The sequence below is a fragment of the Pipistrellus hanaki genome (genome assembly GCF_964339955.1).
Source record: "Pipistrellus hanaki genome assembly, chromosome: 3".
In the NCBI taxonomy this organism is placed as follows: domain Eukaryota; kingdom Metazoa; phylum Chordata; class Mammalia; order Chiroptera; family Vespertilionidae; genus Pipistrellus; species Pipistrellus hanaki.
In genome coordinates this window covers 117,032,275-117,043,584 of record NC_140505.1, presented here as the reverse complement: position 1 = coordinate 117,043,584, position 11,310 = coordinate 117,032,275, and positions in this window count along the sequence as shown.

Here is an 11,310-nt window from a genome sequence, read left to right as displayed (position 1 = left end):
TAAGTATTCAACTCATTTGGGTAAATACCAAGGAGCATGATTGCTGGATTATATGGTAAGAGCATATTTAGTTTTATAAGAAATTTCCAAATTGTCTTCCAAAATAACTGTATTGCTTTTTATTCCCATCAGCAATTAGTGAATTACTTTTTGTTTCACATTGTCACAGAATTTGGTATTGTCAGCGTTTTTAATTTTGGTCATTCTAATTGGCATGTAGTGATATCTCATTGTTGTTTTAGTTTGCAATTCACTAATGACATATAATCTTGATCATCTTTTTATATACTTACTAGTGGCCCAGTGCATGGATTCATGCACATTGAAAGGAAGTTAATTAGAAGGAAGATTTATGTTACTGCAAAAAATTACACGTCAAAATAGTATACATAATATATTATTATAAAATTAAAATACAAAATATTTTAATATCACTATTCACCCTTTCTCTATAATAGAAGTGTCAAAGATGAAAGAAAATTAGTAAAATGTATATGAAAATAATATCTAAATGGATTAATAAATAAACAACATAATATAACAACAAAAACATGATATAAAAACAATATTGATAAAACATGACTAATAAACTGATTAAACAATAGTTGGTCTTCAGACATATTCTGGCATTGGGCACAATTGGCGCCAGTGAGAGCTTTAAATGTATGCACATGTATAAGTCAATGTTTATTCTTAAACTAGAAGCCTGTGGAGATTGGACTGAAACCGGCTCTCTGACATCCCCTAAGGGGTCCCGGAATGCAATAGGGTGCAGGCCAGGCCAAGGGACCCCTACGGATGCACGATCAGGGCCGGAGAGGGACCAGGGTAGGTCTTCAGGGCATGTCCTGCCCGTCTCACCCAGTTCCAACAATGGTTGAACCCCAGCAGCAAGCTAACCTATCAGTCAGAGCATCTACCCCCTGGTGATCAGTGCACGTTATAGCAACTAGTCAAATGGTTGAACGAATGGTCAGACACTTAGCATATTAGGTTTTTATTATATAGGATTTCCACTGCGTGCCATATGTACCAACTGGCTGGTTAGTCAGACTGTCAGACAGCTGTAGGGCCAGTCACTTAGCCATATATATATATATATATATATAATTTGCTATCTGTATGTATTCTTTAGTGAGGAGTTTGCCTGCCAATTTTTACAATTGGTATAGTCTATTATTGTTGAGCTTTAAGAATTCTTTATATGTTTCAAGTCTTCTATCACATATGTGTTTGTCAAAAATTTCCCCCCATTCCATGACTTGTCTTTTCATTCTCTTTCACAGAGCAGGAATTTTTAATTTTAATGTTTCTTAATGTATCAATATTTTTCTTTCATGAATCATGTTTTTGGTTTTATATCTAAAATGCAATTGCCAAACCCAAGGTCAGCTAGATTTCCTCCTAAGAGTTTTACAGTTTTGTCTTTCACTTTTATGCCTTTGGCCCATGTTGAATTAATTTTTATGAAAAGTGGGAGGTAAGAGATCAACTGAAGGACTTATATGCATACATATAATATAAGCATAACCAATGGCTGCAAGACACTGTGGGGGGGTGAGGGCATGTGCTGGGGGGAAGGGGAGGCTGGGGAAGGTCAACGGGGAAAAAAGGAGACACATGTACTACTAATTGTAATATTTTAAACAAGAAAATAAAAGTAAATGATAATAAAAAATGTGTAAGGTCTGTGTATAGATTCACTTCTTTGCTTTCCACTTGTTCCAGGGCCATTTGTTGAAAAGACTATTTTTTTTTTCTTACTTGAATCAATTTTGCTCCATTGTCAAAGATCAACTGACAATAGTTGTGTGAGTCTTGCTTCTAGACTATATCTGATTTTCATATGCCATTATTTTAACTTTCCCAATAGAAACCTGAGTGTCATTCTTTACTCCCCTCTCTTCTGTCTCATAGTGAATCAGCAACCACGTCCTGTGCTAAGCACTTTACATGTAAAGCTGCAATAATCCTATGCTATTATTAGGCCCATATTAATAGAGAAAGCCTGAGCTCAGAGAGGACTCTACTTATATAAATAGACTGAAACATCTTTATTCTTAACCTTTATGGTGTACTGCCACACAGCTCATAAGTGACAGAGCAATTAGACTTCAAAAAAATGAAACTTCAACCATCACACTACTTTCTAAATATATTTTGAAGCCATTAATATATTTTTATCCCCATTGCCACCATATTAATTCAAGGACCATCATATTCCAGCAAGTTTACTAACAGCACTCTCTTCATGGGCTTCTTGTATGCAGTCTAGCCCTCATGCAGGTTGCTACTAATAAAGCACAAATATGATAACAGTAAACATAAAACCACCTCATGGCTCCCCATCACCTCCAAAACATATTTACAACTCCCCTCTTCATTCAAATGTCTAATTCTGCCACAGTGACCAGCTCTGGGTTCTGGGTTAAACCTCCATCTTTATAGATATGGAACCATTTGCTTCTGGTCGTCTTTCTGTTTCTCCATCTGACTCTTTTCTTCAGATCACAATTGAAAGACCATGACCTTTAGACTTGCCAGATTTTGGAAATCAAAATACTGACTATAGGTATAATATATAGGTATAATATTTATACACAGTTATAAATATTGCATGGAACATAGGTATATTAAGAAATTATTCATTGTTTATCAGAAATTCAAATGTAACTGGGCATCCTCTATTTTATCTATGTTATAGGGCAGCCTTCTCTGAAACCCAATCCCCTGAGATTGGACTAAGGGCCCCTCTGATCTGCTCCCACAGCATCCTGTGCTCACTCCATCACAGTCCTTACTCCTTATCTGTTGTTCATGTACCACATCCATCTCTGCCACTCTCCTTAGGGACAGAGATTGCATTTCTGCCAGAACATTGTTTCCAGCATCTAGACATTCATGCTTAGTGCTCAATATCTGTTTAAGTGTTTTTAAATGAATGGACTTAACACCTTTAATTCTAAGACTTTGCCATCGTAGGTTGTTATTAATTGTATTAATTAAGATATATTTCACACCTAATTTTGGTGTATTTAGTAGGAATTGCTTTTGTATTTAAGTTTAAATGCAAAACTTAATTCTTGGTTTAGAATTTTGTGAAACTGTATAAATTATCCTCAGTTAATTCTTGGCCAGCCTCTGCTCCTCTAACCACAAAGACAAAGGCATGCAAATCCAATGGTAGGCTGCTAGGTATGTGACTTATCTAGATTGCAGCAAGATCTTGGGCTTTCTCTCTTTCAAAGGCTGGATGTGACAGCTGAGATACCAAATATTGCTCACTTAGGCAATCTAATGGAGGGGAAAGGGTTACTATTTTTCTAAACTAGTCAACTAAATTAATATTTTTCTCCCCAATATGTGTCAAAGAACACTAAATTCTCAGGTTAACAATAGGTAGATTTTTTTTACTTATTGAATTTATTGGGGTGACATTAGTTAATAAAATTATATAGATTTCAAATATACATGTTTATAATACATCATCTGTATATTGTATTGTGTGTTTACCACTTCACATCAAGTCTTTCATCACAATTATCCCTGATAATGAGTGCTCTTTAAATTAATATATATATATATATATATATATATATATATATATATATATATTTAAGTTTATTTATTAGTGAGAAAAAAAAGGATGTTGAACAGATTTCTGTTCTCTATGAATTTTCAGAACTTTTAACATGTTAATGTACATACTGAATCTCGGATGTGAGATATATAATATAGGAGAGGTTACTATCTAATTAATCCCAGAATATTTTTGTTAGTTAACACCTAATTTGGGAAATAATAATGTAAATTTTGATGCTCTCCTGAGGGTAAGTGAGGATATCAACCCAATTTTTATTGTTAAATACAGGTTCTTTGGAATGCCTGACTCAGAGATGTGATTACATAATTTATACAATAAACCTCACTTTATTGGATCATGTGCATCTGTTTTGAACTAAAGTGCCAAAAGTTTCCAAAATAAATGTCTTTAGGATTTAGTTTATATAAAATAAAGTTTGTATTTGACATAGAAATTGGTAAGCCCATAGGAGAAAGAGCTATATTCAATCCCAGATCAGTTATATACAATTTGTGGATTGCTGAATATTTGGTATTGTTGGATTTTAAAACAAGAACTTCAAAGGTAAAATACAATTCTCACTAATAAAAAGCACATGTGATGTAGCTGAAGTCCCCACAGGCAACTGTCGGGGCAGACCTGGAGCGCCATCAGAGTACACGGCCGGCCACCTGTGAGCTGCAGAGGGCGGGCCCTGACCCTCAGCTCTGCCTTCCACATCGTGCTCACTTCCATCATTCAAATGAGGCCGAGTGTCACCAGCAGGTTAATGCATATTTTGCTGCATCTGAAAGTTGGCACATTACCTATTAACCTAAAAGTGAGCATAGCTTTTTGTCCTATTTTTGTTAAAAGCCGTAGCTCTAATATTTAAAAATAATAATTTCCATCTACTCAATCACATATACCAAGTACTGTGGCAGTTACTTTACATGATAGTGACAGTAGTTAATATTTTTGAGCATTTAGTGTGCTATACACAATGCTGTTTTGCACTTTGCAGTATTTCATTTAATTCTTTCAACCATTTCTTGAGGTCAAGATCACTGTTTATATCCAGTTTACAGATGACGAAAACAGAAGTGACTTACTCAGGACATGGGCTTTGACATGATGTCTGTCTGACCTGAAATCTACATTTTTATGCACTATGCTATTACAGTGCCCCAGTGCGGACACATCACAGAGCACTGATATATGTATTCTTGTCACCTTTCATCATAGAAGAACTTGAGGCTGAGAAAATATATCTGCATTGCTTAGGGTCTTGAAGGAATAAATAAGTACATAGGTTTCATTATGAGAAAACAAAGACACACATTATGTGAAACTACCAAAGAAACAGAAGTGCCAAAAGCGAGGTCCAGGGCAATGAGAACATACAGGTCTTGGCTTTGTGGAGAGAAGGTGAGGAAGAAGAGAACCAAAAATTGAATGAGATGAAGCCCAAAGAGCAAATTTGTCTTCGTAACAATTGTCTCAAATTTTAAGGAAAAATTGGCTATTTAAACTTGGGAGTGTTTTCCATCTAATTTAGAAACTATATAAATAAAAAAAGAGGTTTGAATATAACGTAATGGTTTTTTTGCTGCTAAAAGCATTAGGAAGTAGACCACTTGAGGTCAGGGTAACACCAAGAAGAATTTCCCAGCACTAAAAAGAACCACATTGCAAGCTCTTTTTAAGTGCTTAGAAACGACCTGAAACCACTCCATTTATGTGAGGCTTGAGAAGCAAAAGGGGCCTCTTGTGAACTTTTCAACCACACCGAGGAGTGTGCTTTAAGAAAATATATTCAGAATAATATAACAAGTTCTAAATATAAGCTGCTGAGTCTCCTTACTTAAGAATAAGTTGTCAATACAATTTGTTGTTCCTGTTAAAAATCAAAATAGTTCAAGCTTCAGAAATTAAGTTTCTGAAAGCCATCATAATTATGAAATGTCATAAGTTTAATGCTTTTATATCCTTTTAAAAATATTTTTATTGATTACAAAGAGAAAGGCAGAGAGAGATAGAAACATCAACGATGAGAGAGAATCATTGATCGGCAGCCTCCTGCACACTCCCCACCAAGGACGGAGCCCCCAACCCGGTCAGGTGCCTTGACCCGGAATCAAACTGTCACCTCCTGGTTCATAGATCTACGCTCAACCACTGAGCGTAGGTCTATGGCGTGGGCAATATATTCTATAATCAGTTCTTAATTTCTTCTGTTATTTTCCACATGTATACTCTCTCATTAAATATATCAAGATTCTTTATGCAACACCTTATGATTAGGTGGTACAGATTTATATTAATAAAAATAGGCATTTTTATTCATATAAATCTATATCACTCTATTAAGAAGTTTTGGAACATAAAAACTAGGAATTTGTCATGGTTGTTGTTTGATTTAAAATAACCTTTCCTTTCAAGCAAACATCCCCTAGAGTAAAATGTTGGTTCCAGATCTTATAGCCCAAATTGGGATAAATTATGAATGGCAGTTGATATATTACAAAGGTTAGCGCAGCCAATTGTTATTCTGCTAAGCACTTCATCAACAACTTTCAAAGTCATGCTATGAGATAGCTACTATTATTACACCCAGTTCATAGATGAAACTGAGGTTTAGAGCTTAAGTAATTCATCCAAAGTAACACAGCAAGTTATTCAATGGTAGAGCCAGGATTCAAACTCTGATAATTTTACTCCACAACCAAATCTTGTAACCATTATGGTATGCATGGTCTCCCATAGGAAGGGCATTGCTGGAGAACCAGTTCTGACACAGCTCTGACGTTAATTTCTATAACTTAGATTCCTGGTCTGTAAAATGAGGGCCTGATTTAGCTGATACTTCAGCTCCATTGAAGGTCTCACGTTCTATGATTCTCTGTAATTGTTCTAGCAAAATCTTAGAGATTTTGCAATGTCCAAAATGGAATATATTATAAATGGAAAACTATAGAGAATGAATGATGATTTATGAAGGGAAGTTAAAATCATACATATTAATAACGTATGAAGTACAGTGAACTCATTTAGTGTTCCCTGTACATAGGAAAAAATTGCTTTTACAGATGCCTTTGGCAATTGCATACCTTGACTGTGGAACTTAAACCTGGAAAACATTCTATTTTTTTTTTCTGGTTATGTTTTATGTATTTGAATTCAGACAGTTAATATGGAGTGCCCCTTTTCAGAGTTATATTTGTAATTAATGATAAATTTGAAAAAAAAATTTTCAGGGAGCCTTTAACCCTCTATTTCTAAAATATGCTTGTCTGACTTACTTGGGTGTGACCAAAGAACTTTAGTCTTTGTTTGGATTTTCAAGTGAACTTTTCCTCTTTGTAACTCCATCTTCCATTTTTATTAACCACTCAAGCATGTTTTACTTTATACTGTGATAAGGGGATCAGAAACAGCTTCCCCACATCTAAGGCGATCTTAATCAATTGCAAGGGATACATGAGTGGCATAGTGTGGAAGCTTCCTGCCTTGAGGAGGAAGAGATCGCCTCTGAATTATTACTTTTGATTCCATTGATAGAGGGAGAAGATTTGGTGACTTTGAAAATACGATACTTTGGACTATGAGGCATTTTGAAAGAACATAAGGTAAATTGTCACATCCCCCTTGACCTTCAACTCACCTTTCACTTTTAACATATGTTTTGAAGTGCCAGCTCTGTTGATTTCCATGGCTGTTTGGGTACAAGTTTCAGAGAAACCTACGGCTCCCGAGTCTTTAATCACTTTTTGAACTTCTAATATAAGCATTTAAGATGCTTATAGAGCCCATAGAAGACTGGCTGACTGACATGGGCTACGAAACCTCCCCCCAATGTACCTTAAGCAGCCTGTCATTCAGAAGCCTAACTATGAGATGTGGTCTTATTAGCCAGGATGCACAGTGAGTAGTGTAAGCTCATTGTGCACACAGTACTGGGGTTGAGTCATGAAATACACTACATATCCTGAATTCTTCCTTGTGGCACAGCCACAGGAAGGCCCACTTGTTTCTGGGGCATTTTCCAGGTTAGATCAATGTGAATCAAGCTATTGTGTGTGGACATTTCTATCTTTCAATGCCACAAGGAGTGAGGGATTAAAGAATAAATGTACAATTCATGTGATAGGAGACTGACATAGCAAAAATGCAAGCAAATTATCAAGGGCTTGTTTTAGGCAAAGGCTCTTTCCTGTGGAGAAATCTAAAAGTGCCAATGTGCAATTCATCATACACACACATACTATGCCCCCCCCCCAAAAGAGGAACGAGTGTTAAATACATTGAATTCTTCTACTTTTTCTTTTAGCTCCTGTTAAATAACTTTAATCCCTTTTCTATTGTTTTTGCTACCAATGCCCCCACCTCTAAAAAACCTACCATATTTTTCTTTTTTAAAAGAAGTAAGATCACACAAATGGAATGAAAATCAAGTCTCACTAAGGTCCAGGGCAGAGCTGGCAGCCTTCCAGAAATGCTTTTCCAAAATACTGGTCTCAGGTTTTCATTGTGGAGGGGGAAGGGACAAAGGGGGCCGTGGAACACTGAGAACCTCCGGGGATTATCGCTGGCTCAGACACCTCATTACAGAGCTTTAGCGGCAGAGTGACAGGAGAGCCCCGGAGGCCAGGGAGATCATGGGGGCTTCATGAAAGTAGGAGCGTAGGAAGAAAAATAGAGAAGAAAAATAACATCTCTTATTTGTGATACTCAGGGTGTTAGCTTTCAGTCCATGTGCCACCCAAAATCACCTCCTGGACATTGACATCTAGATACTAATTTCTAATGAAATAATCAGTATAATCATACTAAGTAAGGTGACAGGACTTACTACAAACTCTGCGATAAAAATGTGTATTCCTTTTCTCTTTTGTGAGCTTCTAGTGGACAGCAAGACATTACACAATGGATGGCACACCACAAGTAATCAATAAAATTTTGTTGAAATAATTTAGATTAAATGGCCTGTATAGATAACAGAGCTATTGATCAAATCTGAGTATATACTTTATGTCCAGCAGTGTGTTAAGCATCATGGAGGATACAGGAATACATTCTTAGATATAGATCCTCCCCTTAGCAGATTTATAGCTTACATATTATCATAATACAAATTTAAAAGTTAGTTTTATATAAACTTACCTTGAGTGACTGGAGTGAAAAAAAACATGCTATGCCACTTTAAAAGTATTTTATATTGGACTTTCAATTGGCAGGGATAAACTTTAGTTTTTTAAAAAGCTCATATAGCTATGAAGAAACTAAAGTTATATTATTAGGTAAACATATGCATGGCAATACCTTGTGGAAGAATTATCTCTTATAAAGACCCTAATCCTTTTTTTTATAATAGCAGCTATTTAAAAATAGATGTCAATGTAACACGTATGTATGGCAATGTATGTATGATTGTATGCATGCAGATTAAGAAGGTATGAAAGGAGATTAAGACAGAAAGATGCTTTGAGGCCAGTTGAAACTTATCTTTCATGAGTTAGTAATATAAGTCAATGACTAATATTAGTTTAAGAACAAGCTGTTACTAAATATTGCACATAAAACAAGATAAAAAGCAAATATTGGAATAAAAATTTAATCTATTCATTATGTCTACCTGGGTTTCTGTACCTCTGCCTTTAGTCTTACCTATTTCAACTCATATCCTGTCTCCCTACTGCAATAGAATGTAAAATGCATGTCTGATCAAATCAGTTCTCTGCTTCAAACTCTTTCATGTCTTCAGGTACCTTAGGTTAAAGTCAAAATCCTGTAACATGGTTGACAATTCCTCTGTAAGGTATCTGCTAAAATTTCCACCTTTTTTACTTGATGTTCCCACCCAAGACCAATTGTTGTTCAAGTCCTGTGTGCAGTCTATGCTCTTTTTGATCTTTAGGTTTTCCTATGTATCACCTTTGCCTCAAAAATAAATATTTTCTTCCTCTACCTTTTTCCTAATTATCCTCCCACATTTTTTTTTTTTTTTGTGGATTTTTAAAAGAATTCTCACCCCGAGGACATGCTTGGAGAGAGAGGAAGAGAAAGAGAGAAACACCAGATATGAGAGAGAAATATCAACGTGAGAGAGAAACGATCAGTTGGCTTCCAACTTGCAACTCAGGTGTGTGCTCTGACTGGAATCAACTGTCAACCTTTCAGAACACAGGATGATGCTCAACCAATTAAGCTACCGTACTCCAGTCAGGCTCCTCCCATATTTTGTGTTTTAACTTCAAAATCATTTCTATCAGGAGCTCTTTGCTGACTCTTTGCAAACAATTGACTTAGGTGGTTCTGTCACTGCCTTTGTACACCCACTTCTCTGCTTATAGCAATTATCATACTTTATTATAGACGTTCTTGTATTTACCTCCTTATTGCACTGTAACACTCCATAATGCCCTTTTAAGTTCTTGGCATTTAAAAAATAGCAAAATGCGCTGAAGCCAGTTTGGCTCAGTAGTAGAGCGTCGGTCTGCGGACTGAAAGGTCCCGGGTTCGATTCCAGTCAAGGGCATGTACATTGGTTGCGGGCACATCCCCGGTAGGGGGTGTGCAGGAGGCAGCTGGTTGATGTTTCTCTCTCATCAATGTTTCTAGCTCTCTATCCCTCTTCCTTCCTCTCTGTAAAAAAATCAATAAAATATATTTAAAATATAGCAAAATGCAATATTTATAGAATATATTAATTAATTCATTCATTCAGCAAATATTTATTCCTACTCACTGTTGTAGGTGCTTGGTATATAGCAGTAAACAAAACAAAAAAGTTGGTTTTTGAAAGGAATTCTCAGGGAGGTGAAATGCCATTCTCTTTATGTCATGCCTGGGTACATCATGCCAACATGGCTCACCACTGATGACATTAGCCTTCATCACTTGGTTTTATACACTGTAAATTACTATTTTTTTCCATTCCACACTATATTTAGAAAGAGAATTAAGCTTCCCCTCTTGGAGGGAAGAAACTCAAAAATATTGTGGACATGTGTTAAAACCACCACAGACATTAATAAATATTTGGGGAGATACTTTGAGGCTATGCAAATATCCTGTTTTCCCTTAAACTTGCACCTGCCAATTATAGTATTCATTAGTAAATCTTTCCTGCAGAATTATTACTGATGTTCTAATGGTGATTTTCTATTTTTCTCATTTCTTCTGTATTTATTACTTGGTCTTCTGTAAGGAGGCTTAAGTATATACAAACATGTAAAGTATATAAGTATAGTGTAATGTATAGTTTAACTATAAAATATATTTATATTTTCATAGTAATTCCATGATTAGTCCTTAATAAAATGGATTTTACACATTTAAAGAGAATAAAAGGTAAGAGAGCCGTTAGTATTTCACATGGAAACTGCTCAATTGGGAGTGCTGTGGGCTGATGAGTCTGAAGCAAGACTAGGACTGTGCTACCTAATACATTAGTGTGTCGATTGAATCCACCTAAAGGAACAGTGCTTTCAAAGTTTTATATTTTACCTGATATATAGTAGATTAGCTCATAAAGTAGAACATTGTTCTTTAAAATAATGTCATGTATTCTAATTTAATGATGTATCAAATGTATTTTTATATAAAAAATAATGACATATGGAAAAAGTTTCTGAACCTCAGTTATGGAAAAAGGTAGATTGCTTTGGGTATTGTGCTGAACGAAAGAAGTAATATAAAAGCTCAACAGGACTGAAGCAGGCTTGGCAAATGCTATTTATTAGCCT